This window comes from Gymnoscopelus braueri (assembly GCF_963280865.1).
Source record: "Gymnoscopelus braueri genome assembly, chromosome: 17".
Taxonomy (NCBI): domain Eukaryota; kingdom Metazoa; phylum Chordata; class Actinopteri; order Myctophiformes; family Myctophidae; genus Gymnoscopelus; species Gymnoscopelus braueri.
Genome location: NC_137617.1, coordinates 16,269,145 through 16,287,693, shown reverse-complemented (window position 1 = coordinate 16,287,693; position 18,549 = coordinate 16,269,145). Strand labels below are relative to the sequence as shown.

Here is an 18,549-nt window from a genome sequence, read left to right as displayed (position 1 = left end):
GGAGAGGAGAGGAGAGGAGATGGGATACAGTACAGAGACAGGTGACAGGTGGACAGGTGGACAGGGAGACAGGGAGACAATTAGAGACATACAGACGAGGCAAACAGGCAGACAGATAGGAAGACAGAGAGCTAGACAGGGACAAGAACATGGAGGGAGATACATAGACAGGATTGGGGAGAGGTAGACAGGTGAGCAGGGAGACAGGCTGTGAGACACGCAGGCAAGTGGCAGCTCAGAATAGACTGGTCTCTGGAATCTGGTGTGTAGAATGTAGCACTTAGTGTATATATTTTTCACATGCACATACAAGTGTCGCGCGTGCACACACACACACCATTTAGTCACACCAAATTTATTTTGGTTCATCAGAGCTTGATGGTGGGTTTTTATGGCTCCTTTGGGGAGCATGCCTGTCAGAAGGAATCCAAATGGGATTGAAGTAAAGACACAACTATACAGTGTGATGCTCATGCTGTTGACTTCTTCCCTGTCAGATCAAGCACTTCACAGGGCATGCCTGAGGATAGAACATGTAGTTAACCACCTTAACCCGTCTCTATTTCTTTGCACTTTTTTAAAAATAGTTTCACATTTTTCACATTTCTCCAAACATTTCCAATTCTTTTCCAAATTTTTCCAAATGTTTCATTATTAAAAAATAGCAAAATAGCCATTCTTTAAGCTTGCTATGCAACTCCTTGAGAGCTTATAGATATACATTATAGCTTATCTATCTAAGTATATAGGGCTTAAGTGGTTTAAATCATTACACTTGCTTTTCCCTATTTGTATTTGCTTAAATGCAAATCCTTAATTTTTTACATTCGACAATCTAGTGATGTAACCTCACTCTGCTGACATTGAATGCAAGATTATTTGTTGAAATTAAAGTGGGTTGTTTTTATCTTTTGGCCTGTTATCATGTAGTAATTACAGCTTGAACATTTTGAGAGGAAAGGGGACTTTGTACTGAATTAGATTAAGAATTCTGCAAAAGTGTTGTTTTAATCCACCCCTAGCCATGTGACATAAACGTGACATAAACGTTTGCCACTCTCCACCTCATGTTTAATTTTAAACAGTCAGTTATAGAACCACAATATTAGCTCACACACCAGTGGGTTGGCTGTGGTTAAGATTGTGCGTGTGTGTGTGTGTGTGTGTGTGTGTGTGTGTGTGTGTGTGTGTGTGTGTGTGTGTGTGTGTGTGTGTGTGTGTGTGTGTGTGTGTGTGTGTGTGTGTGTGTGTGTGTGTGTGTGTGTGTGTGTGTGGGGTGTACGATTTGCATTGGCTGCGCTGCTGAAATCATGCTGATGTGACAGCAGAAGAAAGCGGAGCAGCTAAAATGTCTTTGTGTCTTTTTTTAAAATAGAGCCTGCCATCACATATCACCAGCCACGCTGCACTTCTGTTCATATGGGTTTCCGCACCACAGCCCCCCCCTCCCCTCTTTATAACTGAAATATTCATTATCTACTCAAACAAATAAAAGAGACTTATTAAGTCCATAGCATAGGTATCTATCTACATATTTGCTACAAACTGCATACTGACTCTGGCAAAAACCCTCTAGTCTACACAGTATCTCCAAATGGTCAGCATTACAGAGTTTGGGGTAAAGTGTCCGATTCCCCCATGAACATGCATATAAGAAAGTATTTTCTTGCGCTATCAATGTTTTGGGTTGTTTCATTCATTGTTTGTACGGGGGAAAACAGTGCGATATTTTAACCACATGCAGGGTTGCCATTTAATAATAGCCGAACATTCAGCAAAAATAGACGATCATTCAACAAAAATAGCAGATCTCTGTGAGCCATGTAGATCTGCTATTTTCACTGTTTGACGTACAACGAAGTATACAGTTTAAGTGGATGAACCAGTATATACTGTACTGTAGATACAAAATTGCTAGGAGTACATTGGCCACCATTGTATGGAAATGAGATGACTTTCATCTATACTTCACGCAGTAATAAATGATCATATTACCACACTATCTAACAACTAAGAGCTTTTCACACATGACAACATAAACATTCTAAATGGGCCAGAGTTTATTTCCTCTTGCAGTATTTGTGAATCTCAGTAGCTGACAGGAAATAAACTCGGACCCAAGCTGTTCCCTAGCAACGCAACTCCACTGACAAGCTCTATATAGCTGATTGCAACTAGATCATTCTAAAACAGTGTTTACCAACATGTGGGCCGGAGTCCACTTCTGGGCCCCCAAATAATGGATAAAACACAAAAATCTTTAAAAATATATATATCATTAAAAGAATATGAAACAAGTAATAATAAATGCCATTGTATTTTTTCTTGAAAACCTTGAAAAATGAGTTTTCATTGTGATACCAATAAACATACTACAGTGTACGTTAGTTCCATTGATCCAAGATCACAAGATCACACAATCGATTGATTGATCATTGAAACAAACATGCTGCGAACCCTTCCCAGATTTTCAAGTGGGCCCCGATCCAGAAAAGGTTGGAAACCAACCAAACCATTGTTCTGAAGTGTTGTTGTGATGTAAGGATGTATAAATGATCTTCAGATTGATAACCATGCATCTTTCTAATTACACAATGGGTTTTCGAAGAGGTTTTCATGGGCCGCGGCACAAGGCTCATAAATGAACACCGTACAGCCTCAAATAAGAGTTATGAGCTGCTTCAATGCCAGCAGCAGCAGTAGACGATAACAGTTTGTGGTAATGCTACAGTACGTCCAAAATTGATATAGATTAACTGTCCCCAGAAAAATGGCGGTGGCGTTAATTCTATATCACCTATCAGTCAAGTTTGTACTGTTAAAGACCTTTTTACAATAGACAACATAAACATTCTAAATGGGACCAAGTTCATTCCCCGCTGCAGTGTTTGTTAACCCATTCAATGTCTTCTAAATCTGGTTAGAACTGGTTTCTGAAAAACATATGTTGCTGTATTATCAGTGGTGCTCAAATGTTTTCATGTCAAGGACCACCCAAAGTGATATGTATTTGGCCGCCGACCCCCATCTCAAAATATTTAGTTCCAGGGACCCCCAGAAGCAAAGATTTGAGTTACACATGTTCGCTTGAAAAAATATATATTCAAAGATTTGCACAAAGTTTCACGATTTTTTTTTTGCAGAACTACAAGCTCATATCTTGTATATGTGCTATTTTTGAATAGCCAAAGTATAAAATAATGGTTATAGCTAAAATATAAAATGACACAGATGCATTCCCGTATTGAATGGGTTAATATCATTAGCTGACAAGGAAACAAACTTGGACCCAAGCTGTTGTCTAGCAATGCAATACTGCCAAGGTCTGTTAAGGTGACCAAGTTATGACTAGATGCACTAAAAGGTCACAGAGAGGAAGATTGTGAAATCTAGCACAGAATATATGAAAGAGCATGAACAGTTATTGTGGTTGTTGTTGTTGTTGTTGTGTGTGGTTGTTAAACAAATAAATAAATGGTGCATTTATAGAGCCTTTATCCAAAGCACTTTATGATAGGCTATGCATGTTTGTTTGTTGTTGAAGTGCGTGATCTTTATTTACATGAATTACAAGCCTGGCTGGTGAACGTGCAGCGATGAGACGAGTAGAGCACTTTCTAACACATCTGGCTCTAGTCCATGTTTGTGCTTGGAGAGGCCCTGAACAGCATTTACGCTTCCAATTAGCTCATCAGTTCCCCTCACTTTTACTTTATTGTTTTGTTACAGGAAGGTGCTACTTGCCTTTTATGAGATATTGACAGATACTTGATGATCGTGTTACACCCAGTGTTTAGTGTGAATGAAAGAGAGAAAGATAGAGAGGGAGATAGAGAGAGCGAGAGAGGAAGTGAACAATTACTAAAACGCCCCCTCACATCACATCGCTCTGTGTGTCATTCATATCTCTGCCTGGTAATAATGATACTGTACGTATTGTTGTGAAACATTGTGAGGAAATAGCCCTTGAGCTTTGTTACAGAACAAACTGTTTTCCAAGGAACAGGATTTGCTGTACCTAGGGCTGTCACGATTATGACAATTGTACTTGATAAAATAGTTACACAAATAATTGCGATGAGCGATTTAATTGTGTTTTTTTTTGGCATTGAACACTGGAACATATAAAGAAAATTTACATTTTCCTTGTTTTCCTTCCGTTTCCTCTCTGTTTGCTTCACGCGTTGCTGTTTTGCTTCAAGGATATGCTGACTGACCGAATTACTAAATGAGCCCCTTTTCTTTTAATGGCACAACCTTTATATTGAGTGACCTCGTTACATTGCATCCGCTATTTTGGAAAATGTAGGAAAAATGCTCAGCATGGAAACGATTATGACGATCATGCCAAATAATTGTGATTGTCTCAAGTAATTGCGATCAGACGACGTAATAATTGTGACAGGCCTGGCTGTACCACTTTATCATGGCTTCTCTTTCCCCTCTTCATTTCACCTCATGTAGCAGGACAACTCTTCATTTCACCTCATGTACCAGGACAACAACTGAATGTTTTGGGACCCCCGAGTCTCATTTTATTATTATCATTCGGTGGTGCGAGTGGTGTTGCTAAGCTACCGTGACCAAACAGTTGCCCTGCTGTGTAGCTTACTAATCATACTGCTGGATCATATTCTGTAACTTTATACTATGGGAAGTTTCACAATAGGGAGGAATACGCAGTGTGATGCTAGTCTTTGCCGCTTTCAACTCAGCATCCCTGTTTTGGCCAACATTTTCTCGAAATGGTCAAAAATACAAATGTTTTGCCATTTTTGAAAATAGGGCGTATGTGGACTTGGTGTAACCCATTCAATCCGGGAACGTATCTGTGTCATTTTAGATTTCTTTGGCTATTCAAAAATAGCAGATATATACAAGCTCATAGCACGGCACCGAGTGCTGCGCTTCGAGCTTGTAGATCTGCTATTTTTTTGAAATATCGTGAAAATGTGTGCAAATCGTTGAAATATATATATAAAATCTAAAAATGACAGATGCTTTTCCTGGTCTTAATGTGTTAAAACACAGAAATATGTCGACTTTAGAAAGTATTGTATACGTAGTGTATAGTACTAGATGCTCAGATCCCTAAGTGCACTGCATGTCTAAGATAAGTGCCCTATATGTCTTGTATGTTAAAACGTACTTGACAATAGTCCTTTGTCAGGCAAGGGCACACAGGGCAACTTGTGGACAACTGTGATGGGCGACAGTAACCATGGCGCTGCCTCAACATTGTAGCTATAATCACATAGGAACAGCAATGGCCTGGAAATATCAGCCTGCGTTGGCCGAAACTCTGCCCGGTATTTTTCCTAAGTACTATGTTGCACTGCTCTGTTTCTCAACGTTGGGTCCGGGGACCACCAGCGGTCCATTTGGACCCTTACGGGTCTGTAACTCTGGGAGTGTAGACATGGAACAAACATTCCATTTGTACTTGGATTGATTGGAATACTTTATTGATGATTTCTAAGAACAGGCAGTACACTCTCAAAGTTAAATAAGCACTGAGGATTTTACAATGTAGACTGGGGTTTCAGTATAGTTTAATTCCATGATTATATATATATATATATATATATATTTTTTTTAAGGACTCCCAGTTTGATATGCATTAGGCCATGGACCCCCATTTGAGACATTGGCATCCCAATCTACACTATAAAATCCTAATTTAACTCGGAGAGTGTACAAATGGAACTGGGGTCCATTTGGTTCCATTTGTCCGTGCTCTGAGTTACAGACCCCATAAGGCTCCATTTTGACCCCTAGTGGTTCCCTGAACCCGACGTTGAGAAACAGTGTTGTACTGTCCCCGTAGTCAGCTTTTATGGTGGTTGTTATCGTATACTACTTTCCTTTTGTTCCCGATGTAATGATGACAGCTCTATCAGCTCGCTTTGGAAAGTGGGCCAGGATTAAATAGGTCTTAGTGCCTTTCCGACAAGCTACTAGTAGTGCACCTGAATTGAACTGTGGGAATAGCATTACAGCGTGTGCTTGTACCAGGAATCAGTACGGCACGGGGAGCGTAATTATGCAGTAGAGAAACTATACGAACACGTCATCGCGGCTGTCACTCTCTCCCGCTGCACTCCAGCATAATATGTTCTTTTTAAACTATGTCCTTACGTAATGGCTTTAAAACGCAGCGAAAGTACAGTTGTTACAGTCACGCTCTACGCTCTACTTTAACTGGAGCAGTTAAAAGATTCACAGGCGAGAGAGAGAGAGAAAGGAAGAAAGAAAGAGAATGTCAGAATTGAGATTCATTTGACATAGGGCTGGACATTTAACTGAAAATATATAGAAACTTACATTTAGAACCTCTAACAGACTTAATTTAGCTCATGTAGATGAATCGAATAATCGAGAAGCATGTATTTATTTTCTTATAAAAATCTAGAAAACTCTGATCAACCATTTAAACTGTCTTATAGCCTACTTCGTTGTACAATGGTGGCGTGCAAACATCACCATTGTACAACGTTCAATGTTCAGAAATATGCAAATAATGTTTTCTCTCTGAATTTGCAAAAATAGACCTCACAACACGTGTTGTGAGTGTATAGATCTGCTCATTTAGTTATTTGTCATACAATGAAGTATATAGGACATAAAAGGCTAAAACGCCATGTGGCTTTCGTTGTCAACTGTCTCAGAAAGACATGTCCCCTCTACCCGGCTGGCCTGTAGCCTTCTGGCTCCCCTCCATATTGTTCCTGTTAGCGGGTGGATCATTCCATAGGCGTGGAAGCAGGTGGACAAATCCTCCGCGACCTGTGGAATTCCTCATCTGACCCCAGAACCAAGCCAGCGAAACAGTCCCAGCAGGGCACTGCTGGTCTGAGGGGGCTCCTGTGTGTGTGTGTGTGTGTGTGTGTGTGTGTGTGTGTGTGTGTGTGTGTGTGTGTGTGTGTGTGTGTGTGTGTGTGTGTGTGTGTGTGTGTGTGTATGTGTGTGTGTGTGCACATGCCTATGTTGAATAATATTTGTCAGTCCCTATATAGGCCTATTGTGCATGTCATAGGCAAAATGATCAAAAATATTTCAAAATATCATATTTACAAGCTCACAACGTGTCGCATCTAATCGTATTTTGAGCTGGTAAATTGCTATTTTTAGGTTTAAGTGGTTACAGTAAGTAGTGCTTGCCAGCTCCCCTTCTGTCTCTATGTGCGCACGCATATGTGCGTGCCTGTGTGTGTGCATTCATGCGTGTGTATGTGTGTGTATGTGTGTGTGTGTGTGTGTGTGTGTGTGTGTGTGTGTGTGTGTGTGTGTGTGTGTGTGTGTGTGTGTGTGTGTGTGTGTGTGTTAATATGCCTCAGTCAGTCACCCCGCTCGCCCTCATCCCCCATGTCTCTCTTTTCTTTAAACTGACTAATTACAAGGCTCACATTATTTTGAGCGTAACGGCGCCACAAAGCAGCAACAACTCGTAATCCTTTTTTTACAACAAATGGAATTGTGCTGATTTCTTTATTTTATTTTATTTTATGTTTCGGCCCCCGTGCAACTCTTTAGAGGTAAACAAGAATGTCATGAAGTTCATTCTATTTTCCAGAATCAAGCAGCCAACTAATTAACAACACGAGAAACATGAGGGGGGAAAAATAGAAGGAAAGTGCAAAATAAAAAGAGAAAGACAGGGGGGAAAATAATAATAAACATAGTGGGAGAAACTAAAATAATGGAATTTGAACATAGCTTGTACATGCCACAATTACCCAAAAATAAACCTCCACTTTGCTCCGCTGTTTATAAACAGCAGCAACAAAAGAAGGCATTTAGAGCTTTTAAAACCTTATGTTTAGCTGTCACATACCATCAGTTCATCTAGCGGTGGAACCCGACACAACCAGAATGGTGATGGTGCACCTTTAACTACTTAATCCCTAGTGTCCCAATTAGTGCCTCGAAAACAGCAGATCTACAAGCTCAGCTTGTAGATAGACTATTTTGAGAGATTTTGGTGTAGTGTAGTAGAGGTAAACAAGAAAGAAATGACTTGAAGTCATATTCTACCAGGTGCTGTGTGTGTGTGTGTGTGTGTGTGTGTGTGGGTCTCTGAGGCACAAGTACAGGTCATGTTGTACTTGCCCACAGGTCTTGCCCACTTGCCCGAAGAGTAAATCATCCAGTATAAAAGGATAAGCAACATTTTTTTAACCGTTCAATTTAACGTGTATTTTTTACTTTCTACTTGCGAATTCTGGGGCTGTACGAAGAAAAATGGCAGACCTCAATGAGACAATTTATTGTATTAATAAAGTGCTAGCCTAATCACTGTCGTGCAAGCAAAAATGTATAGGACTATAGCCTACCTATTGTGGTACAAAACTTAAATCCTTCTGCAGTGAATTACAATATTAGAATTGTGCTGAATGCAAGATTGAAGAAGTTTTTGTTGTTACTGACTTATGAAGATCCAAGCAGCAAAATGTTGTTGGAACTTGTACCACAGATTGTTCTACATACACAGTAAATGATCTAATGGAGAAAATAAAATATTAAGCAAGAAAAGGAAATGGACAATAATAAATAAATAAAATTAGCCTACAGATATACAGTTTTAGGAATACTGTAATACAGGGGTCTTCAACGTGTTCAGGCCAAGGACCCCCTAGCTGAGAGAGAGATGAAGCAGGGACCCCCTCTATATTGTATGAAATTGTGCTTGCAGATTAAACTTTTTTTGTTCCAACTTGGTCTGCTCTGGCAAAAATAGCCGATCTACAAGCTCAGTTGTGTTTGTGGATCTGCTATTTTTGGCTAATGTTCTCCACAGAAATAGGATGCTAGTGGTTATTGTAAAACTCTGTACTCTGAGGACCCCCTAGGGGTCCCGGACCCCCTGTTGAAGACCCCTGCTCTAATAAGGGACTTGTCTTAGACAGGCATGTAGAGAAGGGCACTTCAGAGTTAAATTAACACTGAGCTTATTGAGAGTTGACAAGTGTCTATTGTGATGAGCGTGTAGAACGGCTGTTGTGAATCACAGATGATTAGTAGATGCTGCGCGATCAAACTGGCCTACTTTTTATGACTAAATGACTTTATGACTCTCAGCCCCTCGAACTGTCCCTTAGAGGCAGAAGGAACGGCACTGTGTTGGGTTAGCATGTAGCTAACGCATCAGCACAGACAGTTGAATGCAACGTTGCCTTCAGAAGGAGAAGAAAAACAAACATATAGGCTATAATTGCGGATGGGATGCATGCAACCGTTGTGAGCTTGTAGATAAGCTGTTTTCAACTGAGCTGGTGTGTGCGTGACTGCGTGTGTGTGTGTGAGGAACTACGGAGAGGGGTAGACGAGCGGAGCTGTTCAGACGATCTGCAAGACCACAACGCGTCGCTGATGGAAGCGGTGTGGGCTTGTAGGTCAGCTCATTTGTGTTGCTTGTGCTAGACAGGGGAGGGGGCGTATGATCCCATAGCATGGGAGTACGGCCCGTCTCCCCATTGGCTTAAAGGACAGACACAAAGCCAGGACAGCCAATGACAAATAGGTGTCGGATAGGTGTCAAGTGCCCCAGCCTGTCTATAGACCCGGCGCTCTTCGAGCACCTGGTAACAAGTGCCCCAGCCTGTCTATAGACCCGGCGCTCTTCGAGCACCTGGTAAAAAGGAGTGGAGCAAGTATAGAGCCCCGATGAAGTATATAGCATTTGCATATGCATATGATGCTAATGTTTCAAAATAACATATACACAAATGCATATGATGCTAACGTTCTAAATATGCCCTCACTCTCCCTCTATCCTCTCTCTTCTCACAGAATCTACTAAATGATGGAGTGCATGAAAAACTGAATTCCACCCATTGCTTTACACCTAACCTGAAGTGATTCAGGGTTCTTTATAGAATCATTTAAAAAATGCTGGTCTGAAAGGTTCTCACTGGAACAAAAAATGGTTCTTCTATGGCGTCACTCTAAAGAACGAGTTTCTTTATTTTTCTGTGTGTAGCATAAAAGCGGTGAGACAAGCAGTTTTCCCAGTGTAAGGGGCATTGGGTCACATCACTGCACAGGGAAAGACATTGGAGGATGTAAGCAAGTTACTAATACTAATAATAATTACTGCTGATGGGTCCGTAAGCAAGACCTACTTTATACTTGTAAAAATTGTAAAAAATGACAAAAATAGCCAATCTACAAGCTCACAACATGTCGCGATTCAACGCGTTGTGAGCTTGTAGATGGGCTATTTTTACTATTTTATGTTTTTTTTTTGTTGTGGGCTATTTTCGAGATTTGATGTAGAGGGTAAAACGTAGGGGGACTAAGTATAGACCCCTGGGGGGTGCCGGTCAACAAAGTATTGGGTTTAGTTGTTTCAGTTAACAAATTGTAAGTGCTCAGATGGGTGCCCACAGGTTGAGAACCACTAAACTAAAACTTGCCATAGTTGCTGTACTGACATGAACCCGCGTAATGACAAAAGAGAGAAATGCAATACAAAAGTACAAAGGAAAAGTGTTCTGTTAGATCTTATGAGAGAAAATAAGACACTGGGTGCCCCAAAGGTGAAACAAATCTCATCTGTGTGAAGATGATAGAGACCGTAGACAGACGTGTGATTATAACGTTCAGATCTCAGCTATTGTCCGGAAAACAAAGACATTGAGTCGTTTATAAAAATAAAAAAAAGTCCTATTTTCTGCACTTGAAAAGAAAGTTAATCCTAAATGCCATGATCTGAAGAATCTGCTACCCGATTAAGCCTGGAGGGGGGCGTGTGTGTGTGTGTGCGTGTGCGTGTGCGTGTGCGTGTGCGTGCGTGTGTGTGCGCGCGCGTGTGTGTGTCGTGTGAAGTGAACTATACCTTAATCGAAAAGGTTACAAAGAATAAACGCCAAAAAAAAGAAAGATAGTTGCAGCCCTAATTGTGATGAAAGTATTCTCTCATCTCATGCACTCTCATTGTCCTTCTGCTCCCTCTCTGTCTCTGTGGCATCCATGCACACATGCTGTAACCTTGCGTCAGCTGATGCCCTCGGTAACAATGTATGCTAATGTATGCTAAATTTAAGATTTTAAAGACTTTTATATTCTCCCCCCGTGGTGTTGGTACTCAGCAGGAGGTAGCTGTGTCAGGGGGCACATGACTCGTCAAAGTTTAGGAATCACTGCTGTAGACAACATTGTATATATTTTCTAGCCATCTCGCTTTACATCTTGTTGCTTATATTGACATTTTGAGTTAATAGTTGGAAGCAATTTAGACGTTTCTATACTGTTGTTTTTCAGTGTAATGCACCTACCTCACCAAGACAAATTCCTTGTATGTGCAAACATGCCTGCGGATGATTCCGACACCTATAGACACTTATGTCTTTAAGTGCTATCTATCCATATATGGTGTTATAACGGTAACCTTTAAGGGGGAAATACACGTAAAACTTGAATTTGAGCTGCTTTGGAGGATGTGCATGGGTCAAATTAATACACAACTACTTATTATATGACATAGCTTTTTGAGGCAATCTTTCTCAAAAACCTTTATTTTATCTACATATAACTCAACGCTGCAATAAGATAGCTCTTCTTCTCTCCACACATAACTCAAACTTTCTTTAGGTAGAACGGGTTGTATACCATTTGTTTGCGTGCGTGCGTGCGCGTGTGCGTGCTTGTGCATACAGTATGCATGTCTAAAGCATACACTTACAGTCTGCAAAAGTGCATCTGTGAAGTCGGTGGAGGTACAGTACAGCGGAAGCGTTCCCCGTTTATGCGTGTTTGCTTTTATTGGGTCACATCAGGGGAATGTTTGTGGAAAAATGCTATGAAAGCAACTATATGCCTCCTTCAGCCTAATGGAAAGGGGAGGAGGCAAGGACACAGAGAGAGGAGAAACAAAGGGAGGAAAGAGGGCTGTGCATATTGTCGCTGTCGGGCAGAAAACTTGTATCTCCATGTTTCAACTTGTTATGTTTTTTCATCAATTAATGCCCTACTTTGTCGTACAAGAGATGTCAAGCAAAAGTGGTGAAAATAGCTGATATACAAGCCTATTTTCACTATTTCTGAAAAATTGGCATTCCATTTCCTGAAAAGTTACGGTTTTAGACATACAAGGTATCCGCTCGACAGCGCCGATATGCATTATGCATCTACTGTATATGCCCAGGTATACTGTACTGTGCATATGCAGTAGAATTGCAACTGGAGACTGGAAAGTCTCGCACGACTGATGATATAAGACAAGTACAGTATACAGTAGCATTTGCTTACTGGATATAAGTTTAGCCAACACTGGACTAGCTACTGCACTCAGAAGATAGGTGAGATTATGGAGGAAAATTACACGGATGACAACACGCGAGAGACAGTATTGCAGTGAAAATGGTACTATGTATTGAAAGTATAGGCAAAAGTAAAGAAAATAAACAACAACACAATATGGCCACTCACACAATCCAACCAATGCTCCATCAATAAAGCAACCAGACCAGTCTTTATCCCTTCACTCCCCAAACCTCAAGCCCAGGTATGGCAGTCAGTGTTCAGTCAAATTGTCAAAGTCAAGAGTCAGGGGGGCATATTCTGGGCACATCTGTGTGTGTGTGTGTGTGTGTGTGTGTGTGTGTGTGTGTGTGTGTGTGCGTGTGTGTGTGTGTGTGTGTGTGTGTGTGTGTGTGTGTGTGTGTGTGTGGGTGTGGGGGTGTGTGTGTGTGTGTGTGTGTGTGTGTGTGTGTGTGTGTGTGTGTGTGTGTGTGTGTGAGATAGGGGGTTGAGTGAATAGTGTGTTGGCTGCATATTGTCCGACCGCCCTGGCAGGACAAGGAGAGCTGTTGTGCAGAGTAGTGTTGAAGATCAGGTTCGAAATCACTCTTAATTGGTTTAGCTCGGCATCATCATATCTTCACACACACATCAGAACTCCTCAGTCAGAGAACTCATGTATCATTTACAAAAACACATAAAGCTAAAATATGGAGACACAGTAAGGTTTCTGCCCAACAGTAACGATATTCACTTTCACAGTTCTACTCCGTGCTGAACAGGTGCCCCTCCAACCCATAGCAGTCACTAGCGTAGCGACAGAGATCGCTGTACCCACCCGGCTTCCCACCCACAAACATGGCCACTTAGTCCAAACGCACCCTGGAGGATTCGAACACCAGTCCCCACAGTGGTGTGCAGGAACTTTACCCCAGCACCACCCGGATGCCTAGACAAAGCTTTCTGAGAGTTACAGTTGTATTCGTTATTTCATATTGACAGCACTTTTTCAAGCATGGGTTATTTTAGTTGTTTTGATGTATTTAATATTGATTTTTTTGTTGTTGTTGAGTATTACTCTTTATTCTGCTGCAGGTTGCTATCGCAGCATGCAGGGATTTTACTGTATCCCATCTCATCTTATCTTATCTTAAGAAGGAAGTGGAGACGGATAGTTTAGAGAGCAGGAAAACCTGGCAGAGTAGCAAAGATTTCTTACTTATTTATTTAGTCATATAATGCTTGATCAAATTCCCTATGAAAGAAATAATAGCTTCTACAGATGCCATTGTGTTCATGAATAAGATGAAAGTATGCAAGTGTATGTGTGTGTCTGTGCATATTGGTCATATACACACATTAAGCACACACACACACACACGCATAATGTGCTTATCAAAAACATCCTCGGCAGGCTACAACCTCTGCTTTATCGCCGTATCCCTTTAACACATCGACCGCCAGAGGTTAATCTCATAATGTACTCACCAGTGCCAAGGTGTTTTTGTTGTTTTTTTGTTTTTTTCATGTCGCCATAGATCTTGTTAAAATCCTTAAGATTGAGCTCTACACGGTCTGTTTACATCCGCGAGATCTCCCTGTATCTCCCAGTGAAGATCGCGTGTCAAACGGGGCATCCATGTTGTAGTTAGAGCGGATTACGTTAAACAGTGAAATGCGAGGAGAAAAAACTACAGGAAGAGAATTGAGTTTCAGTTTCGTCTGTAGAATGGGAGCGGGCGTGATCGTCAAAACCGGATCCCAAATAATTCTATTTACGGTCATCAAACCGGAAACGGAAGTGGATCAAAAAAAATCCGAAAGTGAACCCGGAAGTGAATAGCGCGAAAAGACCGTGGACCGTAGGGCTACGGTCTCGGCGCTTAACAGTTGGATTTAACGGACCGTAGGACTACGTTCTTGGCGGTTAATGTGTTAATGAATCATGTATTTATTTGGCAAAGCAATCGAGGCGCTCTGAATTATCAAGGCACTCGATCATAGTGCTGCATCCAGCCAGGCAGGCAGGCAGGCAGGCAGCCGGCAGATACATAATGTAACGAGGTCACTCAATATAAAGATTGTTCCATTAAAAATTAAGGCTGATTTGGTAATTCGGTCAGTCAGCATATCCTTGAAGCAAAACAGCCAACGAGTGAAGCAAACAGAGAGGAAAACACATCTTTCATAAGCTATCTGTGTGTGTCTGTGTGTCTGTGTGTGTGTGTGTGTGTGTGTGTGTGTGTGTGTGTGTGTGTGTGTGTGTGTGTGTGTGTGTGTGTGTGTACACACGTCGCACACAGTAGTCTTTGTGTAGGTGTGTGAGTGTGCACATATTTTGTCACTATGTATTGATTTCTGTGCTGTGATTTATGTGAAATGATTTGCATTAAGACCGACAGAGTCTGTGTGTGTGTGTGTGTGTGTGTGTGTGTGTGTGTGTGTGTGTGTGTGTGTGTGTGTGTGTGTGTGTGTGTGTGTGTGTGTGTGACCGGGGGAGGGGGGTCGGCGCAGATATACTCCATTGCATTTTAATGGAGAAGCCTCAAAATCAGCTGAATTCCTTTGAAAGCCAATTATTGCGTCCAAATCAGCCACTCATAAAACCCAACCGCAAGGCTCTCATAAACAAATCATGATTCATGTGCGACCGAGAGTAACATGACAGATGGAATATGCGTCTGTGAGTATAATAAACACACCCTTAAATATGTCACTTTCTTCACAACCATCTATAGTTTGGAAAACACACCCTTCTGTTGCTTTTGTCAATCTAGCCTAACTGCACGTAACATATGATTTTAAGAGCACACTATGTGAGTATCTACTGATGGCAAACGGTGACACAAATGTCCATTGTCCTAAGTCATCCGCTTTCAGGCTGCTCAATTAAAAAAAAACTAATTGTCAGACATTTTCCAAAGATTGTGTTTCCGGGGCTTAATATATCACAACCTCTGCACCTTAAACAAATTTGAAGTCATACGTCATAGACAGGGGTGTCACTTAGCTCTGGCAGATTCGTCTGGTTTCCAGGCTAGTGTCACTTGGGGTCCCAGGAGCAATTGCCACCCCCTAGCGTTTGCCTTTAACCGCAAATTCAGTTCTTTTTTATGAACATTTCCTCCACCTCTGAAGGTTTTTTTTTGCAGCTCAGCGCTGAGTGCGTCTCATTCCACGCCCATCCATCTATACATGTGACATGATGTGACACACATGTTATAGACATGTGTTTTCTTGTTTGCAACCACACTTTCATTTGACACTTTCAACCAGGTGTCGCTATGGCATGTTATCATAGGCAAGCATTTTCAAACATGTTGTTTTAATGCATACGTTTTTTCCCCCAGAAATAGTGAAAATGATCTACAAGCTCACAACGGGTTGCATCTCTATTTTTGAAATATATCGTCTCTGTCGGGTGGAAACCTCAAAACCACCCCCCAAAACCCCCAAAACTGTTACTTTTCAGGATTCAAATTCAAAACACATCACTGCTACTTTTGAGGCTTTTGTGTGACACTGTTGTATGATCAAGTAGAGCATTAATTTATGAAAAAACACAAAAAAGTCAAATATTTCTGCCCAACAGCAAACGATATATGTGGTCACCTTTTTGCCACACAATTTTTTTCTCTGAAATGACACCTCTGGTCACAGATACATCATAGACGACATGATAGATGACTGGCGTCTCACAGGCTGGTCACATGAAGTTCCTGATCTATACTGGAGCCACACCGTTCCTATGTAGATCCTGAAATCCAAGCTTAAAGGGGAATTTTGGACCACGGTTTTCTTACCTTTTCTATGATGTTGATGATATCTTAGGATGAATGGTACAGTAGAAAAATGTCATAACTCCATCCCGGGTCCGCCACTGCTTAAAACGTGCACCAATAGGCCTTGCGCTAGATCGCGTATTTTAATAGGTTTTTTTTGAGAGAGAGAGAGATCTGACGTTCATAGTGACAGAACGATATGCAAAAAAAAAAAAAAAGGAAGTCTCGCTAGACGAGATAAAAATCTCGAGATTTCAATCTCGTCTAGCGAGACTTCCGTTTTTTTTCTTCATTTTTTTTCCCGGTTGCATAGTGTTCTGTCACTATGAATGGCAGATCTCACCAAAAAATTTAAATACGCGATCTAGCGCAAAGCCTATTGGCGCACGTTTTAAGCTGTGGCGGACCCGGGATGGAGTTATGAAAATTTTCTACTGTACCATTGATCCTAAGATATCATAACATCATAGAAAAGGTAAGAAAACCGTGGTCCAAAATTCCCCTTTAAGTGGTTTAACCTAATCGTTGCACAATGATACTAGCCGAATTTCAACTGAAAAACTTTTGAAGTGTCATTCAGAATGTAAATTCATTCAAACGTTTTGTTTTTCTCTAGAGAGTGACATACAGGGCAGAAAATGACTTCAGCACAAGTTCAAGTTAAACTTGAATTTACAATTGAAGTGGTAACAGAATAAAATCGAATGAGGAAAGCTTAAAAACATAGAAAACAAATGAACAGTTCTTGTGGCAGTAAAGGAGGTTGAGGCAGGTTCGGGTAGGTTGTATGACAATGAGAAGAGGGTTTTGGTTTTGAAGGTTGCTAATGAGCAGGGAGGTGGGAAGGCCATTCCATTAGGGAAATGTTCTAAATTCAACTTAACTGTTGTGCACACTAGGGATGGATAAGTAAGCAGAGTCTCGTGAATGTACAGTGTGAACTGGTTTATAGCAGCGATTGTCAAACGTTTTAATTTCAAGGACCCCCAGTTTACTATGCATTAGGCCATTGGTTCTCAAAGTGGGGTCACGGGACCCCCAGGGGTCCTTGGGGGGGTACCAGGGGGTCCCCAGCAAAAGTAGTTAATATAGCGTCACAGCCATTTTAACCAACTATTATTTTATACTTATTTGTTTTTAATCTGGAAAATGTGTGCACATCTTTGAATATGTATATTATTATTATTTTTAAGCGGAACCCCCCCCCCCCCCCCCCTCCATTCCCCCAAGGACCCCTTTGAGAACCACTGATTTGTAGGGAGTAATGATGTCTGTGAGGTAGGAAGACAGGTGCTAGTCCATAGAAAGTAAACAGAAGGTTTGAAATTGGCCAGTTGTTTCTGAGGATTCCATGATTAAGGTTAGATTCCTGGAGTAGTGGTTTAATAATTGCTGTTTTGCAGGCTGAGGGAACAAAAGTGATCTGGGTTATTTGGCATGTACAAATTCCTTTTAAAGTTCTGTTTTATGTCTATTATAGGTGCCAGATGGGTGGGGTTTGATATAAAATATCCACAAATACTGTTCCAGTCTTAAATTGAACTAATTCGTTCAGTGTTTTCAACAGACTTGTGACTCAGGTCTGTTATATTTATTTTTGGGCGGTGAAACCGCCCCTATATGTGAGATTTGGAAAAATGTACAAATATCTTGGGCAGTGAAACCGGCCCTAAAAGTGAGGTTTGGAAATTTGTACAATTATCCTGCGCCGTGATTGGCCAATCACAATCTATTCAGGACTGTGATTGGCCAATGTCACATGACACATGTGCATAGCCCTATATAAGCAACCATAACTTAAAAAAAACCAAATTATTGTTTTTTTTAAGTTATGGTTTTGTCCATCATAAAGTGTGTTTTACAAAAGATAAATGTATTTATCTTTTGTACATGATTGATCGACTCCATTCAGTATTGTGATTAGCTAGCAAGACACATGCTGACACTAAGTGGCTCTTTCAGATCAAAGCATATATATTGGTTGACTCCATTCAGTATTGTGGTTAGCTAGGAAGACACCGCCCACTTCACACAGGGTGTGATTTTTAAATTGCATTTGCCTCAGAAGAATTGTAGGAGTTCTGCATTTTACTGCATGCTCACTGGACTACTGCTGTACTGTTGCATTATCCTGAAAGAAATGGTTCAAATTTTGTTCCATTGAGATTGACAGGAAACGAGTTACTTGAGTGTGAGACACTACTTTTGAATCTTGATTCAAAAGTAGATTATAGTTTGCGATACTACATTATTGTTGATATATTTTTTCATTTCTGGAAAATGTTCTAAATTTCAATATAGCAATGTGTTGATATTACAAAGAAAAACGTTTGTAAGTGTTTTTTAAAAGCAAGTACTCCAGTACTTAAACTCAAGTACACATTTGACAGAGCCATTTTGACTTGTAATTGAGTAATATTTGATCAGGAGTGTCTACACTTTGACACAAGTACTGTGGTTGAGTACTTTGTCCACCATTGACTATAATCTTCCACGTTCTCAAAAAAAAGAAAAAAGAACAGTGTAA

At 40.8% G+C, this 18,549-nt stretch overlaps 1 protein-coding gene across 1 annotated transcript in view; it reads left to right on the top strand.

The window, feature by feature from the left end:
• Positions 1-18,549, top strand: part of LOC308104568 (AT-rich interactive domain-containing protein 5B-like) — a 148,763-nt gene that overhangs the window by 8,060 nt on the left and 122,154 nt on the right.